Here is a 12,487-nt window from a genome sequence, read left to right as displayed (position 1 = left end):
TTGAGATATTATTTATGCTAGGTCGACGGCTCAGTGGATCGGCAACTACATTGTCTTTGCGTGGTTGATATTGGATCATCGGTTTAAAGCTGTCAATAAAGGCAGCCCATTTAATGTGCTGATCCGAGATCACCGACTGAGTAAGGAGATGTCTAACACTCTAGTGTTCAGTCTTAATGAGTAACTCCTAACCCATAAGATAGTGTTTCCAGAGTCTAAGGGCATGCACCACAGCGGCTAATTCTTCATCATACATGGAATAGTTTAGCTCTGTTGCTTTTCATTTACGTGACTCGAATGCAATTTGATGGTTATCTTGCATGAGCATAGCCCCGAAACCCTGTCCACTAGCATAAGTAAACCATGACAAAGAAGGGTCTCGTAAAGTCCGGCATGGTCAAAACTGGTGTGTGCGTCATTGCACCCTTAAGTCATTGAAAAGCTAAAGTGTGCTGCTCACCCCAAGAGAAAGCACAAGTCTTACGCATTAGTTTGGTCAATGGATGTGCCTTGTGTGCAAAATTTCTAACAAATCTACAATAAAAACTGCACATACCTAGAAAAGATCGTAACTCATGGATATCTTTAGGCTGTGGCCAGTTTACTATCACTTCTACCTTCTTGGGATCTACTCGAATGCCTTGAGCTGAAAAAATGTGTCCAAGATATTCAATTTTAGGTTGGAAAAAAGAACTTTTCTCCGGGTTGGCATACAGTTGGTTCTCACGTAAGAGAGAGAAAACAAGATTCAAGTGTTTCTGATGTTCCTCTTGACTCTTGCTATAAATCATGATATCATCAAAGAAAACTACCACAAAGTCTTGATAGGGTAGGAAGATACAATTCATCATCTAACTAAATGTGGCAGTGCATTGGTCAATCCAAAAGGCATAACAAGAAATTCATAGTGACCAGTTTGGGTCCTAAAAGCAGTCTTGAAAATATCAGGCTCGATCACTCTCACTTGATGATATCCTGACTTAAGATCAATCTTGCTAAAGATTGTGGATCCTTTTAACTTATCGAGTAGATCATCAACTCTTAGCATGGGGTATCGATTTTTCACTATGATTTTATTTAAGGCACGATAATCGATGCACATTCGAAAAGTTCCATTTTTCTTCTTGACAAGAAGAACGGGTGCCCCAAATGGTGAGCTACTAGGTCAAGTTAGGCCTCTAGCCAAAAAATCTTCTATTTGGAATTGAATCTCTTGTTGCTCAGTAGGATTGTGTCTATATGGTGATTTACACGGTGGTGCGCTTCCTGAAATAAGGTCAATCTTATGATCCTCAGGTCTAGATTGAGGTAGGCCAGGGGGTAAGTCTTCCATAAAGTAGTCGTCATAGGTAGCTAGAAAAGGATCCAAAGGCTCTTGCTTAGTTTTCTTAGTCTCAAGACTAGTTTCGATCTTATTGAACCATAAACAGATATGTCTTCTCTGGGTATGTGACAATATCGGCCAAGAGGGAAGATTCTTGTCGCATTCTAGAGTCATAGTCTTGGTGCCTTGAGTCAGAGTAATGGTGCATTCAAGATAATAAGGTTTGGCATTATGATCGACGCGCCAGGGCATCCCTAGAATGAGATCTTGCTCATGCAAAGGAGTGACTAAGAAATCATGGCTCTCAACTAATGGCCCTAAAGTCACCTTAAGATCCTTAACCATTTGCAAACAATTATAATTCGATCCTTGAAAAGCTGATTTGAATTTATATTTTGTTTTGATGGTTGCGAGCCCTAACTTTTCAACTAAACATTGCGAAATGAAATCATGGAACCTCCCATCTGTGAAGATAATGGGAGAGAGGGAAGGAGACTCACTTGCGACTTTCTCACATACACAATGGGGGAATACACACAAAGGTGGAGGCTAAAAACTATTTTCCTCTTCTTAGTTGTGAAAGCCAAAAGAACTCTAGTACAAAGAAATAGGAGAACCCTATATGTGGGTTAGGAGGGTGGGAGTCGAGGGAAGGGTGGGGGGGTGGGGAGTGAGAGTAATTAAGCGAGGGAGGGTGGGAGTCGAGGGAAGGGAGGGGAGGATGGGAGGGTGGGGAGGGAGGGATGGCAGTTGAGTGAAGGGAGGGAGGGTAAGGAGGGAAAAGAGTGGAGGGGAAGTGGGGGGGAGTGGAGGGAAGTTGAGTGAGAGAGAGGGGGGAGTTGAGTGTAGGTCGTGTGAGGGAGAGGGGGGGCAGGGGCAAGTTTTGGAAGGGGGGGCTGCTTTGGAGTGGAGGGGGAGTTGGGGGGGCTCCTTTGGGGTGGGAAAGGGGAAGGGGGGGTGTTATGGGAAGTAGGAAGTGGAGAGGGAGGTGGAGGGGATGTTATGGCATTTTTGGGGGTGTAGGAAGTGTATTGAGGGGGAGGGGCTGCTATGGAGTAGAGGAGGAGGGAGAGGGAGGGGCTTTTTTTGGAGATGAAGTCAAGAGAGGGGTAGGGGCTGCTTGTGGAGAGGGACGGGGGCTGCTTGTGGAGAGGGAGACAAGAGAGATAGTCAAGAGTAGAGGGAGGGGAACCAGGTGGTTGTGGAGGGGTTTTTTAGGGGGGAAGAGGGGCTGCTCGTAGAAGGGGAGTTGGGAGAGGGGGAGGGGCTATTTTGAAGAGTGGAAAAGATCCTTCGCACCTTGGGAGGGGTGGCAAACTAGGCAACGAGGCATGGGTGGTAAGTATATATTTATCTTCTACTGAATATCTAATATGTTCAGTCATTCAAATGTTTTGTCATTCATATCTAACTCCTTGAATTTGGATCCATAGGAATTAGTGATTGGTAGGCGGCCTCCAACCGATGAGGATTACTGAAGGGCATTCAGGATTGGAGCCCATGCTTGGTTTAAGGAGAAGGAGGGCGAGGGATACATCATCAATTGGCACCTTGTGGTGGTGCATAATGTGAGTATATCTTAATCCTCATCGTTATCATTTGACTATCACCGTTGTCTTACAATCAACATTCTTAGTTTTTCTAGCTTGTTTCATTTTTAGGGAGGCACGTTCGACCCATCTAGAAATTCGGACTTAGAGACTAGATTTGAAGAAGAAGCAGTTAGGCTCGCACAAGAGGAGGGCGAGGGATCAATCACATGTAGAGAGACCAAGAGTGAGGAGGGCAAGGAGGATGAGGAGGAGAAATAGTAGGAGAGAACATTTAGTCATTTAGTATTTTGGAACTTTTGCCCTTTTGTAGCGCATTACTTCAATTTGCCATTTTGGAGTTTGGCACTTTTGCCATTTTGTAGCGCATTACTTCGACAGATTTGCCATTCTCAACTTCAACACTACTTTTGCCACTTTGTAGACCTTTTTGGGAGATTGGCACTTTTGCCATTTTGTAGTGCATTACTTCGATAGATTTGCCATTCTCAATCTCAACTTCGACACTACTTTTGCCACTTTGTAGACCTTTTTTGCAAAATTGGAACATGTACACCTCATTTGTAATGTTTAATCATTATTAGACCCCAGTATCTCAAGGATAGAGGAGGGACCCCAGTATCTTGAGGATAGAGGAGTCTCTCATGCACTGAGGATTGCCATTGGTCAGATGCGAGTTTCGTCCCATCAGCTGAGGATTGAGACAGGGAGAGCAATGGGTATACCTAGAGAGCAGCGGGTCTGCACGCTATGTACACTGGGGGCAATTGAGACAAAGGAGCATTTTCTTTGTGTTTGCCAAGCCTACTACGAGATTCAGGTATGCTACCACTGTCTCTACCTAGAGGGGAGTGGCTTCGGTCCTTTATCACAACGACTGATCCATTTCCATGACTAGGTCTATATCGGGCTTTATCTGATGGAGATGCGGCGACACAGGGAGACACTTCAGATCAAAGAGTAGTAGGGGATGGTCAGACCACTACAGGACACAGAGGGTAACAGGGTGGCACATCATAGACTTCTAAACATTTGAGTCAGCCCTCGGGCACAGTGGCGTGGAGGAAGAGGAGCTAGCCGATATGAGAGTAGCTTGGATGAGCAGCCGGCAAAGCATCACTGAGAGAGGGGCGCAGAGGCCACATGTGCGATAGGGAGCCCCCAGAGTACACTCTATTGAGGTCTGACCTATCACAGCTTTCCTCTGGGGAGATCAACAGAGATGAGGGGTCACTCTAGACATAGCCCAGAGAGTCCAGAGAGCGAGGAGACCGCGCCCCCCACCATAGTGCAAGATGGCTCGGTAGACTCAGATATAGGACATCTTCACAGCCCACTAGAGAGCCATCATTGTACCAGGCTTCGGTTTCATCCTAGTGCCTGGATAGATTGATTGATATGGCCCACTTTGCAATCGTAGTTGACTTTTTTTTTTGTCTATGTGTATGATTATGATTATGTTAGCATAGACTAGTGCAAGGGTCCTAGCGTACCCTTCGCTTTAGCCCACTGAGGCTTGTATGAGTTTGCTTTTCTGTGCACTTTGTCCCATAGGCCCATGAGGTCTCCTGTGGACGTTAATATTTATTTCTTTCTCTCTCTCTCTCTCTGTCTCTCCACCCCATTACCTTTCTTATACATTCAACCCTCTCTCTCCACTCCCCCTCACATTTCTCTTATATCCACCTTCTCTCTCCAGTCCCTCTTACATTCTCCCTTCTCTCTCCACTCCCCCTCCTCTCTCTCTTACATTCCACCCCCTCTCTCCACTCCATGTCACCCCTCTCTTACATTCTCCCTTCTCTTTGCACTCCCCCTCACCTCTCTCTTACATTCCACCCTCTCTCTCCACTCCCCCTCACCTCTCTCTTACATTCCACCCTCTCTCTACACCAACTTCACCTCTCTCTACATCCTCCCCCTATTTCCCCACCTTGCACCCTCTCTCTCTCTCTATCTCTCTCTCTCTCTCTCTCTCTCTCTTATAGGCCATCTCATGGGCCATCCATAGATGCCACTTATACCTTGGTATGTGCCTTGTAGGCCTAGTTATAGTCAGTTAGGGCTATTGGTACAATTAGTTTATGTACCATCTAGGTCAGTTAGGACACTTAGTCCAGTTAGGGCACTTAGCCCTAGGGTTTTGTTATGTTGAGTCTCCCTTGAGCCTCTACACTAGTTTTGCAGCAATCTATTACAGCATCTCGTTTTTCTCCTTCTTGCTTCCATTTTTGAGCTTCCACTGCTTCCAACACCCAACAGTGGTATCAGAGCAGGTTGGGAATCCATTCCCTCAGCCATTGACAGCTTTCTCAAGCTGTTTGGTAGCCTTTTAAGCCCTCATTCTTGCTGATTACCTAGCAAAAAAATAGAAGGGCCTGCAAGCCTTGAACTGGGAGGCATCCCCATCAGACCAAACCCAATACTGCAACTCCTTGTTCTTTCAACCATGACTCGTGTAACATGAAACAATGTTGTACAAATAATGTGTCATGCTGCCTATAATCTGAAATGAAGAAGTGAACTGTTTTAATTACCTACCTTACAAGTAGTAAGTTATATGCACAAAATCATGTATGGAATGCCATTGCATGGATTGCATCTCATTCTGCTTTTTGAAAGTATAATTTTTTGTGAAGTCAACAACTGAGACAATCACATTATCAGGGAATTTGAGAATACACTCCTTGAATTGAAGCCCCTTCCATTTGGCTATGTAGTTGTATTTGATAAAGTGCTTTATTTTACTTTTCAAGAACTGTAAAAACTCCCAACACTTCATGTCTTTGTTGATGATCTTTCCTCTTCTTCTAATTTTACTGCTTATCTGCAGCATTTGCCTATACAAGGCTATCAAAAACCCAAAAGAACTGACAAGAATGTCGAATGTATGCTGCAATAGTGTAATCTCTATCGAATGATGCGGGGTCGAAGAAGACCACATAGTCGATGCGGATAGAGTGATCGAGGGGCTGAAAATTTGGGCCCGAAGGTGCAGGTATGATATGCTACTCTGCTAATGAAGAGGCCCATACATATGACAAGGTATAGCAACCCTATCAAACCTGTATGCTCAACTGTTGTGAGCTGAAGGTCATCTGATGTGTGAATAGCTAAACATCCATCAGCATGGGGGATGTAGCATCTATCATAGGCTCGTTGAGAAAGAGAAGACAGTATAAAGGCCTAGAAGCCTGAAATACAACTGTGAAAACATGATATGTCCCTGAGGCATATGAGGTGTTGAATATTGATGTAGGGACTAGGATGAAATTGTGGATTCAACCACTACTCTGCATCAAGTATAGACAGTATACGAAACATAGATTCTCCCCAGGTTGCACTATGGCTGAACTTGATGATGTCTACTTCACTAGGGCATGAACACACTGATGTATAGGTATCCTTGTGCTAAAAAATGATTTGTTGATTGAAAGAGGTGGTGATCTGGATCCAATGGTGGTGCAATGTGGCATGACTGAGCCGATGTTGGAATGTCCTATAGACTGATCGACTTATCTGTGATGCTCATGGAAACTGTATCCAAGGGGATGCCATGCTCCGTATCGAGCTGAAAGCATCAATGATGGATGCTAGAATGGAATCACCTAAGGAGCTGAATGCACAGTGGCATAAATCTCTGCATGCGGCAGAAGATGTGAATGTTGAATAACTACATAATCATAAGTGAACTCTTGCTCAATATCTGCATTTAATGTGACAATAGATAGAGTCAGATCTATGCATGAGAGTGGTGATGGCTGTACATCACTGGGATCAAATGTAAATGAGACTGCCTTGTACTTACAACTTTTCATCAAATATGCCTCGTGTTGAGGGCTTACTGCTGAATGTGCCTCGTGCTGAAGGCTTACCAAGAAGTGTGCATAATAAAAAATCGTAGGCTGATCCATGCTAACATGTGGAGAATCTGCGTCCAATCGCTTAAGACCAATGAGGCTCGAGTCAACATCATACACTGGTACATATCTTGTGGCAATGAATGGTCAAACAAGGTTCTCTCTCCACTCATGAATCTCGTTTGGAGTCATGAGACTGGTGTATCATCAACTTGGTGATGTGAAGAACTCCATGCTAGAGGTGCTCTGGTGCTCTATGCAAGAGGCTTACCCATGTATCGGCGAGAGTGTCTACCCATGAGAACGGTGTGTGAGAGCTGCCACCGGGGTTTACGCTAAACAGTCAAAACCAAGTCATGTGAGGATGTATGTGTGCCAAGGATCAAGCATGTAAAATGAAGATGATAACTGCATGTCAGGAGTAGCCAAGAGGCTGTACAAGGATGATGTATATGTATAGGAACCAATGCCAAAAATATCAAAGGGAAATCACCCTTCCCAACACACACACACACACGCGCGCGCGCATGCACACATGCGCATGCATATAGAAAAATCCTCTCTCTCTCTCTCTCTCTCCTCTCTCTCTCTCTCTCTCTCTCTCTCTCTCTCTCTCTCTCCCTCCCTCCCTCACACACACACACACACACACACACACACACGTGTGCACGTGCACATGCATATAGAAAAATCCTCTCTCTCTCTCTCTCTCTCTCTCTCTCTCTCTCTCTCTCTCTCTCTCCCCCTCCCTCCATCCCTCCCTCCCTCCCTCCCTCTTCTCTCTCTCTCTCTCTCTCCCTCTCTCTCTCTCTCTCTCTCTCTCTCTCTCTCTCTCTCTCTCCCCCCCTCTCCATCCCCCTCTCCCTCTCCCTTGCACCCTCTCTCTCTCTCTCTCTCTCTCTCTCTCTCTCTCTCTCTCCATCTCGCTCCCTCTCTCTCTCCCTCTCCCTCTCCCTCCCTCTCCCTCTCCCTCTCGCCCTCTTGCCCTCTCTCTCTCCCTCTCCCTCTCTCTCTCTCTCTCTCTCTCTCTCTCTCTCTCTCTCTTTCTCTCCCTCTTCCTCTCCCTCTCCCTCCCTCTCGCTCTCCCTCTCTCCCTCGCCCTCTCTCCCTCGCCCCCTCTCTCTCTCTCTCTCTCTCTCTCTCTCTCTCTCTCTCTCTCTCCCTCTCTCTCTCTTCTCCCTCCTCTCTCTCTATCTCCCCCTCCCCCTCTCCCTCTCCCTCTCGCTCCCTCCCTCTCCCTTTGCCTCTCCCTATCGCTCTCCCTCTCTCTCTCTCTCTCTCTCTCTCTCTCTCTCTCTCTCTCTCTCTCTCTCTCTCTCTCTCTCTCTCTCTCCCTCTCTCTCCCTCCATCGTCCTCTCCTCTCCCTCCCTCTCGCTCTCCCTCTCTCCCTCGCCCTCTCTCTCTCTCTCTCTCCCTCCCTCCATCCCCCCCTTCTCTGTGTGTGTGTGTGTGTCGCATGTCGCTCACTCACTGGCTCCCTCCCTCCCCCGTCCCTCCATCCCTCCCACCCTTTCTCTCTCTCTCTCTCTCTCTCTCTCTCTCTCACACACACACACACACACATGGATGCACTCACGCACATGCATGCTCGTATGCACACACACACACACACACACACACACAAGCTCACACATTGACAAATGTTCTCACACGTGCTAATTTTCATGATAAAACCCAGCCCTAGAGGACTTATGAGATAATGGTAGTTTTGTGTGAAATGATAACTCTAATGGGCAAGGTCCATGTGGTGCCCTGCATTTTCTTTCCCAAATGTTTCCCATTAGAGCCACTAACCTCTTGAGGTCAATGGTTTGGTGGGAAAAAACATTTTATGAACCATTTGAGGGTTGAAAATCACATAGAGTTTACATTTTCATGAAACATTATGATATTTAACATGGAAAATTAGTTCCACCCATAAAATAATTTCTCCACCATGTCATTAGGGTTCAAAACTATATACATAATTCCTTTTGCCTCCCTCTAGTTCCACCACACTCACAAGTTTACTCCCTTTACCATGAAGAATGATCGAGATAAATTCTTTAAACTTCCATGCATATTTGGACACCAACAAGAAGCTATTATAGCTACTTCCATGTTTGTCTTTTTATGGCCATCATATATATCTTCTTTTAAATATTTGACGCACACATTTTGCTTTGATTCTAAATTCCATAGACTCTTCCTTCCTTCTTTCATCCCCTTATGAGAGTGTGCCAAACATGTGATGGAGATAAAATCTTTACACTTCCATGCATATTTGAACACCAAGAAGAAGGTCTTTAGCTACTTCCATGTGTGCCTTTTTATGTCCATCATATATACGTCACTTTGTAATTTTTGACTGACATATTTTGCTTTGATTCTAAAGTCCCACACAAACTATTATCCCCTTGTTTCCTTCTTTCATCCCTTTATAAGAGTATGCCAAACATGTGCATGTGCAATGGTCATGTGAATAGTGTTAAGCTGGCTTGTAGAATCTTCCAATGGTATGAATATTGTTTAGCCACCATTACAACTGTAGTGACTATACCAATTATATTAATGTTCTTTTCCCAACTTGTTCCAATTCTTTTGCAAATTAGACAAACATAGAAACTATTTTGAGGAGATTTTGAAGCATTGGAATGGGTATTTTGTCTTCATATAATGGTTCTTGACTTTTACAAAGGCATTTTCATAGCACTAGTTGATGACATGGAAAGGAAGGATGAAACGTAACCATCAATATTATACATGACACAAGGTTCATTAAGACCTAATCTCCCATGTAAAAGTATAGGGTATTGTTCTTATTACCAAGCTAATCAAGGCCAAATGTTGGAACTGCAATACACAACTAAGGCATCATTTGATTGAGGTTAAATGTCATGTCTTTTGGACTATAATAATGCGAGATGGCTAGTACAATAGATTGTAACATAATGTAGCTTCATGTATATACATAATAGGATGCACAATTTTCTCATTGTAGAATGGCTAGGGAGCAAGAGCCTAACAATTATGCCATTGGATTACAAGCTCAACTGTTGTAACTTTTTCTCTCTCCTTCATGCTAAAACTTGTATTAGAAAAGGGTGCTACTTTGCTCAACAAACATGAATAAAATGTTATTTTAGCTAGACTATATTAGATATCTGTAAATTTTATTATTTATTTATTTATTATATCTAGATATACATAAGTAATAAGTATATCTAGACTAATATTAGATATATCAAATACATCTAGATATACGTATGTATATCTATATCTAATCTATCTAGTTTTACATAAGTATAACTAGACTATATTAGACATACGTAAATCTTTATTTTTATATATTTTTTATTATATCTAGATATACTTAAGTATAAGCACAAAAGGTGTGGGCATAAAAGGGCTATGCTTTGTTTGTCAAATCCATAAAACACACGCTTCCCTAGATAGAAAACATTTGGCATCCTACATCTTATGGCATCTTAGTAGGATTACTTAGTGAAGGGAAGAGACATTTTCAACCTTGAAACTATTCCATCATTCCAAAGTTAGAAGACTCATATTTGAAATGTAAATGGTTGATTAAACTATCTATGATCCAAAAAAGTAATTGCATAATTGCTACTATAATTTTCATGATCAATAAGTTGTATAACATGATTTTACTTGTTTTGTTTCATATGATTCCTCCTTTTGATGTCCTATGATAGGGCTAAGCAATCTTTTAAAAAGTAATAAACTGACGACTCATATTAAGGGGAGGCCCAGTCCCTAAAGAAAAGGCCTTGATACAAAATTTGGATGAGTAAAAGGGCACACTGCATGCAACCCACATTGAAAAATAGTAGGATATGAACTTGCAAAAAGGATTGGACCTTGAACATGCAATATCCCACCAAGGAGTATCTTTCAGCAAAAATCATGCCCATGTGTGCCCAAGTCAAGTAGCAGCAACTCTTTCATCCCGAGTATAATTTCTTGGGCTCTAAATCCCCACCCTACATTCTTATAAAATACTTATTTGTTCCTAGTAGTCCAAATAGCTAGTAGCATGGATGCCCTTAAATAGGTCCAAACACAAGAAAGAGTCAAGGGGAACTATTCTGCATCCCTGACAAGGACGATCTCCAATTAATGCAGAAGCAAAGCCATCAAACCTAGCCTTCCAAGGCAAATCTAGGACTCTTTCACAACATGGTATTTCCATAAACTATGGTTGACATGCTCCATAGATCTATGACAGGGAGCATAAATCAGATTAACATTCATCCACTTGGATAGTATCCCATGAACAGGGAGCCATATATGAAAAGTCTTCCACAACAAAACAAAAAAATTTGTCCATGGCATATGAGCCCTCCATCATTCCCTGCACTTGGCCTTCCACCACTGCCAACAACACCTCCATTAAGACAAAACAATCGTAGAATTGTTACCAAATAAAGATTTGACCATCCAAACAAACGTGGACCCAAAACCAAAATGCACTAGTATAGCGTTAATAGAATCCCAATGGATGCAGTCATGGGACTTATCCAATTCAAACCCAAATCAGATATGGCTTTGCACCAAGCTACATGTATTATCAAGAATAGTGGAAACATTAAGAATTTTTCCAAAGGTAGCTCTACCCTTCAAAAGTCCACTACATGAGCTTCTCCTCATCCCAAGGACACACCTAAATGAGGACATTAGGTTTGGGTTAACAGGTAATGTTGTGCTAAAGTGATGCCCACCCATTTGAGGGCATGCTTCATAACTTTTTTTTGATTTGTTGTTGAAAACCAAAACGGATTGAAAATTTGGACTCCAAACTACTGGGACTACTGCATGGCGATGTTAAAACATTGATACTTATTGATATTGCAATGTATATAGATTTACCCTAAAATGAAAGAAGTTGAAAATGTGCAATTTGTGCATATGCAAAGATCTTTTAATAAATCAAACACTATTTTTCCATGCACTCGGTTGCTATATGGCTCATAAGCATGCCAAAGGTCATTACATTTCATAATACACAACATCAAACCCAATAGCATGCCCTTTGACCTATTTGTGTTTTGAAGCATTTTAGGCCGCATTGCACTTGTCTGGGATATCCGATTCTGCTGACGTTTATCATCAGAGGGGGGAGACCCTACAGTTGAAAATTTTCTACTCTCATGAATTTCAAAATTTCACACCTCCCGCCCATCAAATCTTGGAATATTAAGTACTTGCAACCTACCCCCACCCTGTAAATGCCCTGTAGCCACACACACCTCGATGTGACCTTGCGCAAACTTTGGTTTGATATTGTCGTCTTTTGGTTAAGTTGTCTTAATATTCTTTGCTCGCCTCACAAACTAGCTTCTCTCGATTCTGGAGGGTCTATTTTGGATTGATCATTGCCATGGCATCAATGACAACATGCATCTCACCATGGCTTGCAGCAGACAGAGGCTACAAGAAAGGAAAGCTAAAAATCTTGGTCAAGGTACAAGGAACAGATTGCAAGTCGAGGAAAGCAATGGCACGATATCGAAATAGGAGCGAAAGACACTTTTGCAACATTTACGAAGGGAGAAACAAGAAGAAAGAAGGCTCCTTGTAGAGGAGTAACAGAAAGAAGTTGCCGATGCATGCATTGGATCATTGCCACTAGAGCAAAGAATAGGAGTTGTGGTGTCATGATTGGTGGGAGCATTTGAGGCAGCAACATCAAGCCATTCAAGTGAATACTAGTCTTGAGTCTTCATAATCTTTAACGTGCACCCTAAAGTTC

The sequence above is a fragment of the Dipteris shenzhenensis genome, chromosome 6 (assembly GCF_047967505.1).
Source record: "Dipteris shenzhenensis isolate YYH24624 ecotype China chromosome 6, Dip_SZ_1.0, whole genome shotgun sequence".
Lineage (NCBI taxonomy): Eukaryota > Viridiplantae > Streptophyta > Polypodiopsida > Gleicheniales > Dipteridaceae > Dipteris > Dipteris shenzhenensis.
The sequence above is the reverse complement of the archived record's forward strand: the minus strand, read 5'-3'. Positions refer to the sequence as shown.